Raw genomic sequence first — 11,085 nt, 5'->3', positions numbered from 1 at the left:
CGTTTCGAGGGTATTTTGGTCATTTTTTGAGTTTCGGGGGTATTTTGGTCATTTTTTGGGTTTTGGAAGTATTTTGGTCATTTTTAGGTTTCGGGGGTATTTTGGTCATTTTTTTTTGTTTCGGGGGTATTTCGGTCATTTTTTGGGTTTTGGGGGATACTTTGGTCATTTTTGGGTTTTGGAAGTATTTTGGTCATTTTTTGAGTTTCGGGGGTATTTTGGTCATTTTCTAGGTTTTGGGGGTATTTCAGTAATTTTTTAGGTTTCAAGGTATTTTGGTAATTTTTTTAGGTTTTGGGGGTATTTTGGTTGTTTTTTAGGTTTTGGGGGGCATTTTGGTCATTTTTAGGTTTTTGGGGGTATTTTGGTCATTTTTTGGGTTTCAGGGGTATTTTGGTCATTTTTTAGGTTTTGAGAGTATTTTGGTAATTTTTAGGTTTCGGGGGTATTTTTGTCATTTTCTAGATTTTTGGGGTTATTTTAGTCTTTTTTTAGGTTTTGGGGGTATTTCGATAATTTTTTAGGTTTCAAGGTATTTTGGTAATTTTTTTAGGTTTCGAGGGTATTTTGGTCATTTTTTAGGTTTTGGGGGGTATTTTGGTCATTTTTAGGTTTTTGGGGTATTTTGGTCATTTTTTGGGTTTCGGGGGTATTTTGGTCATTTTTTAGGTTTTGGGAGTATTTTGGTAATTTTTAGGTTTCGGGGGTATTTTTGTCATTTTATGGGTTTTTGGGGGTATTTTGGTCATTTTAGAGATTTTGGAGATATTTTGGTCATTTTAGTGGTTTTTAAGCATATATGGTGATTTTAGAGATATCAGGAGTATTTTGGTCATTTTAGATGTTTCATGGGTATTTTGTTCATTTTAGAGATTTTGGAGATAATTTTGGATGTCCAAGGGTATATTGGTAATTTTGAAAGTGTAGGGAGTATTTGTATCATTTTAGGTATTTAAGGGTATTTTGGTAATTTTGGAGATCAATAGGGTATTCAAGTAGTATTAGAGGTATTTGGGTCATATTGGGTTAAATGGGTGGGTTACTAATTAAATGGGTTGGATTGGTAATGGATAATTAATTTATATATAAACGGGTCATAAATAGATAAATGGGTAATTGCACACCTAACCTATTTATGACCCAACCCATTTATAACCCAACCTGCCCATTTGCCACCCCTAGGTACTTGGTGTCCGATGAAAGCTTCAAAATCTTATCATCTTTATAATTATACCACTTTAAGGTCACATTCAAGCACTAGTAGCACGTGTGCAAGACAATTTGACGGCATGACACTCAAGTGCCCCACACTTTTTAAGACAGAATGCGAGAAAGAAAAAATAAAAAAGCCTTTGGAGTTTGGAGCACCAAGCAGCCCACACAGCCAAAAGTGCACCATGTCCCCAGCTGCCAATCTTAGGAAATTCTTGTGTATGCATTACTGGTGGTAGTGGAGAGCACCAAGCACGCCTGGTGTTTGTGAAATTCATGTGAATAGCTTTATGACCTTATCACCCAAAATTATTAAATAAAAAGGAATGAACTCATATCACATCGATCAGAATTGTGAGAATATTATATTAAAGTATTTTACTTAGCATTGGATTTTTATATATATATTGAAAATCTCATTTGGTCATTTTATAATATACATTTTTTTTTCCTATGTATCATATCTACTTAACATTAGTCGAGACAATATAGACTATATAGTTAACAACATAGGATATTTTCTTACTCAATATATTTTTTATTATTAGATGAACAATTAAGATTAAGTAGATATTCTTCTATAAATAAAAAAGATTAAGTAGATATGTTACATAGAAGAAAGTGTGAACCATTAAATTCTCATTTTAACATTTTAAAAAAAAGGTTTTTTTTTTTTATTTTTAATGAAAAATAAATGTTTCTTGTTTGGCTGGTTAACAAACACTCGTGTATAATTATAAAATGGAATCCTAAATTAGGTTTGATTGTATAGGTCAGATGAGATTTTAGGTTTTCTATGGATTTACCAATAATTGTAATAAAATATAAATTTCGATTATCATTGTTTATTTGGCCAAGTGATTTGTTACCTTCATGGAAACAACTTCTATATGAATTGTTTTTATTTAGACTACATGTTATCCAATGACCATCGATGAGAAATCAAAAACTATAAAATAACGATTATTCATATGGGATTTGGGTTTTTCATATTGATTGGTAGCATTAAAGATAATATATAGGTCGATTACCAAAGTTTATTTGGCCTGGGGTGACTAATTGTTCCATCGAGGAAAAAACTATAACTACATGTCTACGCAATAACTAGCAAACTGAGCAATCAAATCTCAAGAAACGAAAAGAAATGAAAAGCAAATGTTCATGAAAAAACATGCATTGCGAACTCGATCTTTTGCCACAAAGTAAGGGCATTTTAGTTATCATACAGGATAAGGTAATTAATTCCTATTTTTGTCTTTATTTTGGGTATGAAAATAATAAATGCATGTAACCAGTTTATGTTGAAATAAAATGCTCTAGTTTAATTCAGCCACAATAAGTGTGACCATATTGAAGTTTATTTTAGCAAAAAAGTTAGCGACTTAGGCCTAGACGTAAGGCCCCACCACCACCACAATAACAACAAAAAATTACCCCCTAGAAAAAAGACCCGTCTCCATTGTAAAATGCTCAAAATTTTATAAAAAATGTGAATTTTTTTTTTTTAAATGGTTGTACACTTCTTTTTATTAGTGATGTTAGGGGCATTGCAAATTTTACTATAAGCTTACAAACTGACATATCACTAATCACAAAAAAAAAAAACATTCATTAATTACTGTGGGGGGGTTCGAGGACCAAGGAATCCCAGCCGAGGATTAATTTGCCCAATCCAGGCCAAGACAGGTAAGCAAACTTGAAGAACTCCGCCTACCAGAGGAGAGCAAGAGAATCCGGACAACTGATATCCCTTAGAAGCCCAAGGATAAGAGAAGAGATAGCAATTGAAACAAGGTTGGTAAGAGGAAGTTTCCTGAAGGAGACACCTCCCGCCCCCACATTCATTGCCCAGCAACAACCTCATCATCTGCATTAATGTGAAAATGACCCGTGAACAGTAATTTCACAGCTAACAACTCCTTCTACCACCTCCAGAAGGGTCCTGATGGGACAAGTGTCCTAAGAAATGCCTTGAGACATATAGGTAAAGGGCTGAGATGCAAGAGAATGAACTATAAAAGGAAGGGAAGCCCCTAGAAAAAGGGGAGGAACATTTTCTAAGTAAAAAAGAAACCAGTAAGGAGAATTCAGAATTACCTTGTAAGGAACCAGAACGAAACTTATATACAAGAAATTGATCCTCAGATTTTCCCGAGGAGGGTATTATCCTCAATTGTTGTTCCAATTGTGCTTATCTGCTACTTTGGACTCTTCGGTCTTAGACTTGGACTCATTCTTGTATTGCACTTGAGTTATTGACCCACTTTCTTAAAAATTCTATTGTTTGGGCTTGATTTTAGGGACAAGGTACCACTGTTCTAGGTGGGCTTGGGCCTTTATTTTTTGAGTCCATACAATTATATTATTGAAATTCATCAATCACAATTATTTTCACATTATAAATATTGCGAACGTTTTGTAGCACTTTTAGCATTTTTTTTTTAAATTTCTAATAAGGCTTTCAAAATATTAGCCTAATAAAAACCTAACCCAATTGAAATCCTAAAGTACTTAAAAAAAAAAAAGTTGCGAATGTGTTAGATCATCAATAATGATTATTTCACAAGTACAAAGTTCTTACGAGGTTCAATTCTCTAAAAGAAAGTTTCACACATATATACACTTAGATTAGGTTAAAGTAGAATATATATATATATATATATATATATATATTTATATATATATTATTACATGTCATGAATAAATTTTTATTAAAAAATAAAAACTCAAGAGATAATAGAAAATTATTTTTTATGCCACATGGGTTGCCATGTGCCTTGAAAAAATTATTTATAAATAAATAAATAAATAACTCAAGTAAACTAAAATTAGAAAAGAACACAGTTGGTTTTGAAATCCAAGAAAAAAAAAAAAAAAACCCCAATGGACTTAACAATCGTAATTTCTTACACTTAAACTTTCATCTTCCTATCTTACTCATAAGCGGCCACCACTAAACCACAAAAACTATTTTGTCACAATTCAAAAAGGTTAAGAGTTGAGCTGACACATTTGAAACCAAGGAAGTCGATACCGTACCGGTACAGGCCGGTACGTACCGTACCGGTTGCATACCGGTATCGAAACATTTACGTTTCGTACCGGTTTAAATACCGGCCGTACTGGCCGTGTACCGGCCATACCGGCCAATTTCGGGCAATACCGGCTGGTACCGGGCGTACCGGCCGGTACAGAAAAAAGTTTTTTTTTTTTTTAAGTTTTGTAATTTTTGAATTTTTGTTAGGGTAGAATGGTAACTTATTTGCATTAACTTATTAGTATTATTTGTTTTCTTAGTATGCAATAGTAACTTTTAAGCTTTCTATTTTTTATGTTGTGTGTTTTTTTTTTCTTTTAATTGATACTAAAGTCTAAAATTATGAATAATTAGTTTTGAATTGAGGAAATGTTTTATGGTAAACTTTTATATTTATTATAATATATATACACACATACATATATATATTTATTTATAAATATAAAAAATAGCGGTAAACCCGAAACGGTACACCGGTATTGACCGGTATCCGAAATATACCGTACCGCTAGGCAAACCGGTACAGCCTCCGGTACGGTATTGACTCCCTTGTTTGAAACAACATCGACAATTTTAACATATAAGGCAAATGTGAAAAAGACGAGAGGGAATCAAATGATGAGAGCATGGGATCGATGACTCCATTGAGGAATTTTTTTCCCCCATTGAAAATGATGAATAAAGATATTGGCAGTCTTTGCTGATAAAAAGACGAGAGAATCACTTAAAATAGATTAGTCATAGGTAAAGGAAAGTTAGAAATTAATGCACAAATAATGAAGAGTAAATTTATTCAAGTTGAGAAAACAAAACAAAACAAAATGTATAAGAATACCTAAAATAACTTCTTCTTCTTTTTTAAGAAACTACCTAAAATAACATTAGAAGTAGTAAAAGAAAGAATGTGTAAATTAAGAAGGTAACAATAATGATGAGTTTAGATAAAATAAAATTATGGAAAAGCATTACATATAGCGGATGCTTATTAATCCGATGAGAATCCATTACCATTACCTACTAAAAAAACTTTTAGACTAATAAAGCTTGGTTGATATTGTTATTTAAAATGATGAATAAAACGACATAAATCTATCATTAGCTCTTCAAAATTTCTAAGATATAGACGTTAGTCTTGACCTTCACATTGAAAGTGAAATTATGAAAAAGGTTTTGACTTGCTTAGTGAACCTACATCCTTGGATTATTAAAGCAATTGACTTAAAAAAAAGAAAAACATTTCAGAAAGGTGGAATAAGGTTTCTTTAAACATATCACGAGGGCTCTGAAAATGATTGTGAACCGCCCTAGCAATGAATGAATATATTTAAAGACCAAAACATCTTGTGCATCATATTTGTTTTAAAAATATTCGTATTCTTTGTCTCTCCATTACAGGAAAAGGTTGCAAACCAAAGAGCTTTTGGCGCTCTACCTTTTTATCAGTTTCTTTACCATTATGCCCATTTTAAGCTAACGAACGAACGTCTTGGACTTTGTAATTGCATCATAAAGAAATAATATATCTTTCCAAATAATGTTCCTGACCACTCATTAAGAATAAGAGGCTCCATGCTTCATGAGAGAATGATGCTCTTACAATAATTCCTCTCCAAACTTTTGTTTCTTTGTGTTTAACTATTGCGAAATCCTATCAACAGAAGGGGGCTGAGGTTGAACAGGAAATTAAAGAATTAATATATTGAAACAAATGCAAATATTATCTTGGGTAAAATATCATTTTCGTCCCTAAACTATCACAAAAGTTCGTTTTTCGTCTCTAAACTTTCAAAAGTTCGGTTTTCGTCCCTAAACTATCACAAAAGTTCGTTTTTCGTCCTTAAACTTTCAAAAGTTCTATTTTCGTCTCTAAATTTTCAAAAGTTCTGACGAAATGCTTACGTGGCTTGACAGAGTGCTGATGTGGGAGAGACAAAAATCAATACATTTGGAAAAGTTTAGGGACGAAAATAGAACTTTTGAAAGTTTAGGGACGAAAAACAAACTTTTGTAATAGTTTAAGGACGAAAATAATATTTTACCCTATTATCTTTAATAAATTTTTTAATTAGGATATATAGAGTCCATACCAGTGGAGTTTTATCTAGGTTTTCGTTTGTTACTGATAACCGTTGTTTAGACCATTAATTGCCACATGTAACTCGTAAAAGTAGTTATTGCCTCCATTCTATTGGATTTTTCTCAAAAAGAAAACCTAGTAAAAGTTTCAATGATGAAGAGAAGTGCATGCTGCAAAGTGCAAAGAGTTGACAAGGACAGGTTTTTTTTTTTTTTTTTTTTCAATCTTATATTTTGGCCGGACTAGGTCAAAAGCATATTATTAAATGTATGCATTTAAGGCACACATTAATCATTTATTTTAAGAAAAATTTTATGAGAAATTAAAAAAAATTTGTCAAAACAATGAATTATTTTTTCATTTTTCAATAAAAAATTTCTTATAATAATTAATTAATATATACTTTAAAGACACATGTTAATAAATTCTTATTATTAATTTTAATTCTTTGAGACCAGAATAGAGAGCAAGCGCTCTGGAGCATAGGTATGAGCATAACAATAGACTGACTGGCTGACTGACAAATGGCATATCTGTGGCTAATGAACCTGTAGGCTAGCTGTAGCTGTAAAGAGTTGAATGAAAGGTAACATTCCCACAGAGGAATATTTTCCGCTGGCTTGTGTTTTGTTTAACATTTACTAATTAATAAGTCGACCAAAGGTAGGAGGCAGGTGGCAGAGGCAGTATGGTCACTTGTTATAAATTAAAGGATTTTATTAATGTGTGTCCTAAGGGCACACAATAATAAACTAATTTTAAAAAAAATTTATCAAAAATTAAAAAAAAATTTGACAATTTTTTCAATTCTCAATAAAACTTTTTTAAAAATAAATTTGTTAACGGGACCCTAAATTAAATTGGGACAAAGATAACCATATTCGCGCAAAGGCAAAGATAGAGACAAAAACAAACATGGGATATGATATGATGAAACCAGAGAGTGGAATCCCCACAAAAATTCCTCAGTGGAGTCATCCCACGCTCAACAATTACAAGGCATCACATCCCCCCACCATTTGTGGGACCCTTTAGGCATCCAGTTGTGGGTCTTACTTCTTCCTTCGACCTTCCTTTTCCTTTTCTTTTTTCTTTTTCTCATCTTTTTTCTCATGCTTGTTCTTGCCTCTTACACAAAATTTTACAATATTTTTTACAATATTTTTCACAATTAACAAGCTTTTACTGATGCTTATTTAAATTCAATATTGTAGTGAATTCATTCTTTTACCTCTCTCTCTTCCAATTTGTCACATTATTCTGATGTAAAATTTTTATTCAAATATTTGTGTGCCTATAAACTTTTTATGTTTCTTCTTCTTCTACTATGGCAGGCAGACATGTCAGTGGGATTTGGTAACACCCACTCACAGCACAAGACTGTTTGAGGGCACCATCAAGATTGGCATGAAAAGTTGCAAAAAAGCAAAATAATTTTTTTCATTAAAAAACAATCCACTTTTTATGAGGCTCACACCAAGCCTCATTGCTTCAATCAAAGTGTGCCACGTGTATCCAATGTCTTCCACGTGTTAATCAGCACCCGCCACTATCCCACGCGGACACTCTTTCCGTTTTCACTTTTTGGAGTTTCTCTTTCCCATTGTGTTTGTGTGACTCTCCCTGCAAAAATTATCTTATGCATTAAATAAAATAAGTAATTAGTATTTAGAATGTTTTTGTCCAGCAATTAAGTTGTGTTTTACATTTTTTTAGGGTCCCATGGCACTGTTTATGAACCACCGAATCAATGAAAAACGTAACAATCACTCATTGCTATAGTATTTTGTAGTTTAAAAATTATTTTATTATAGTTATTTCAGTAATAAATTTTGAGTTTTTAATAAAATAAACAGCATCCAAACATATCCTTAATATTCTTTTTATATTTAAAGCAAAACTGAAACTTTTATTAATCCAGAAAGTTGATATACATCAAACACAAGTTGAAGGATGTGTCTTCCAACAATTGCAGCTCTAGGAAATTTTTTAAAAGGTTATTAAGAAACTTAAATTTAACAAAATTTTTTTGAATATATCAAATTATCAATAAATAAAAAATCACAAATACATTAAATTTTATAATTTCTTTTTAATTATTATAAAAAACATGAAGAAGAAAAAAAAAAAAAAAAAAAAACTTTACAATTTCTCTCCACGAATTGAATATATTCTTGTTTACATATATAATGTTTGTGTACAACAATAACACATATGACAAATATTATTGATTTTTATGAAAACAAAGATATACATAATCAAACAAATAAACATAAACACAAAGGTGAAGCTTAATCGTGTAAGTAACTTTTCCATAAGATTTTTTTTAGCAGACTGTCCCTTAAAAAAAATTCTCATACAAGCAACTCTTGTCATGGACTTACTGTTGACTGCCAAGTGCCAAATCTCTTATTTCCTGAGAAAAATTATCTTCTGCATTGAATAGGGTAATTACCATTTAATATTCTTTTAATCTTTTTATATTTGAATGAAAACTAAAACTTTTATTAATCAAGAAAGTTGGGTGAAATTACACTTTACTATTGTAAACTATACCCTAAATTACACTATACACCCTCAACTTTTCGAATACATGTTTTGCATCCTAAACTATGACCCTTGTTATACTTTGCACCTCAATATCAAGTTTTCTATTAACTTGGATGAAAATTCAAAGTTTAGAGTGCAAAGTATAATCGATAGTATAGTTTAGGGTGGTAAAATGTAATTTCTCATTTTATTTTAAAAAATTGAGAAGATGGATAATTGAGTCTTTTCACTTGATGTCATACTTTTTCATCCAAGTTAATGGCAAACTTAATATCAAGGTGTAAAGTTTAAGGTCATAGTTTAAGGTGTAAAATGTGCATTCGAAAAATTTAAAGTGCAAAATATAATCTGAGGTATAGTTTAGGATGGTAAAGTGTTATTCTCTTAGAAAATTAATATGCATCAAACACAAGTTGAGAAGTTAAAAACTCATGGGCTATGTCTACTAGCTAGTAACAAGGAGAGCTCAAATGTTTTTCCATGTTTTACTAGTATTTCATGCGTACTGATGATGCAAAAAATTGTTAGTTGGTTCTCTTCGTCCAAGGATGGTGTGGACGACCAAAGTGGATCCTGCAAAGAGGTGATCTTAAGATAGAAACTCAAGACGCCGTTGTGGTGCTAGCCACAAATTCTCTGAAAATCAAGTTAGTGAAATGATTTAGAGAGAATAACTAACATAGAAAGATTGCTGAGAATATTTGTGTATACATTTTCTCTTTTGGTTTGGCCCTTTTTATAGGTTTCTTTATCATGTATCCTTTGGATTCATGATGGCTATGCATTTATGGTCTTTGTAACACTTTGCTTATGTTGAAGTCTGCTACCTGTAGCTGACAACGATCTTATGTCCATTTTATTTATTTTTTTATTTTTTTATACAAGATAGAAATTCTACTTTAACCTAATCTAAGTATATATGTGTGTAAAACTCCCTCCTAGAGACTTGAACTCCAGTCTTTTCCTCTCACACCTCATAAACACTTATACTTGTGGAGTAACTATCGTACTAAGGATGTGCAGTAGTTATGTCCATTTTATTTGATTGCATGTTACTTGTTAAATCTTTGATGTTGATTGTAATTGTCGTCCATTCATCCATGGACGACCAAAGTTACAGACATATCATGTACAATAATGTTTTTTTTTTCCTCAAATAATAGTAATTTGTATATCAATTAAATTATATCATAAATAATACAATTCATAATAAAATTCACCATTCCTATGAGAGTATAAAATACCTAACTAAATATTTGTACAATATATATATCTATCCCATTGTATGTGAACTAAACATGACGCAATCATAAGATAATATCATATATCCAATTTTTTTTTTTTTTTTGAAGTAATCATATATGTAACTAGTCACGCTTTTCCATCCCATACTACTTGCATATTTGACAGAAAATCCGTAAGGCTGCCGGTGACAGAATCATTACCCGCCTAACTTAAGCCTAATATGCCTTTTTGGATTTTTCTACTATTATAAAAGCCCATTTGCAGTCTTCAAACTACCACGCATTTCTACTTTTCCTACTCTCGCTGTGTCTGTGTCTAACTGTCTTTGGGGTTTCCCTTTCGTTTCTCAAGGATGGGTGAGGCTATTCAGTTCTTCCATACCAATGGGTATGCCAATGGGTTCTTAAAGATTCATGAAGAAACTAATCAAACACTTACTAATAATCATGATGACTGTTCTTGGTATGAAGAAGTGATTGATGATGATCTCAAATGGTCCTTTGCATTGAAGAGGTTCGTCTTCAATCTTAGTCCATAGCCAAATATGTTCAATCGTATTGTAAATGTCATATTTATGTTAGTAGGCCAATTATCATTTCGTGCATAGGATTTATGCGTCTTTCTTCTTATAGTGTCCAAGTTTACAGTCATGTGTATTCACATACTATGAGAAGAAAAATTGATGATATATGCACGCATGAGATATCTTCTCATTACAAAGCCCCCCTCCCCTCTACAACCTTCCTTTTCTCTCTCTCTCTCTCTCTCTCTCATAAATAGATTGGAAAAGAAACAATCTTTTATTTTCATGACTAAATTAACTTAGCTACTATTCATTGTTCCATAATTCGAAGTAAATTATAGGCTTCTTTCCAATTAACTATATTAATTTGGAGATCATGCTAGATATTGAACATCTATCTCTCAAGATCTTAAGCAATTTTTCTTGTATTCTTTTTAACAC

This window comes from Quercus suber, unplaced genomic scaffold (assembly GCF_002906115.3).
Source record: "Quercus suber isolate HL8 unplaced genomic scaffold, Cork oak 2.0 scaffold_387, whole genome shotgun sequence".
In the NCBI taxonomy this organism is placed as follows: domain Eukaryota; kingdom Viridiplantae; phylum Streptophyta; class Magnoliopsida; order Fagales; family Fagaceae; genus Quercus; species Quercus suber.
The sequence above is the reverse complement of the archived record's forward strand: the minus strand, read 5'-3'. Positions refer to the sequence as shown.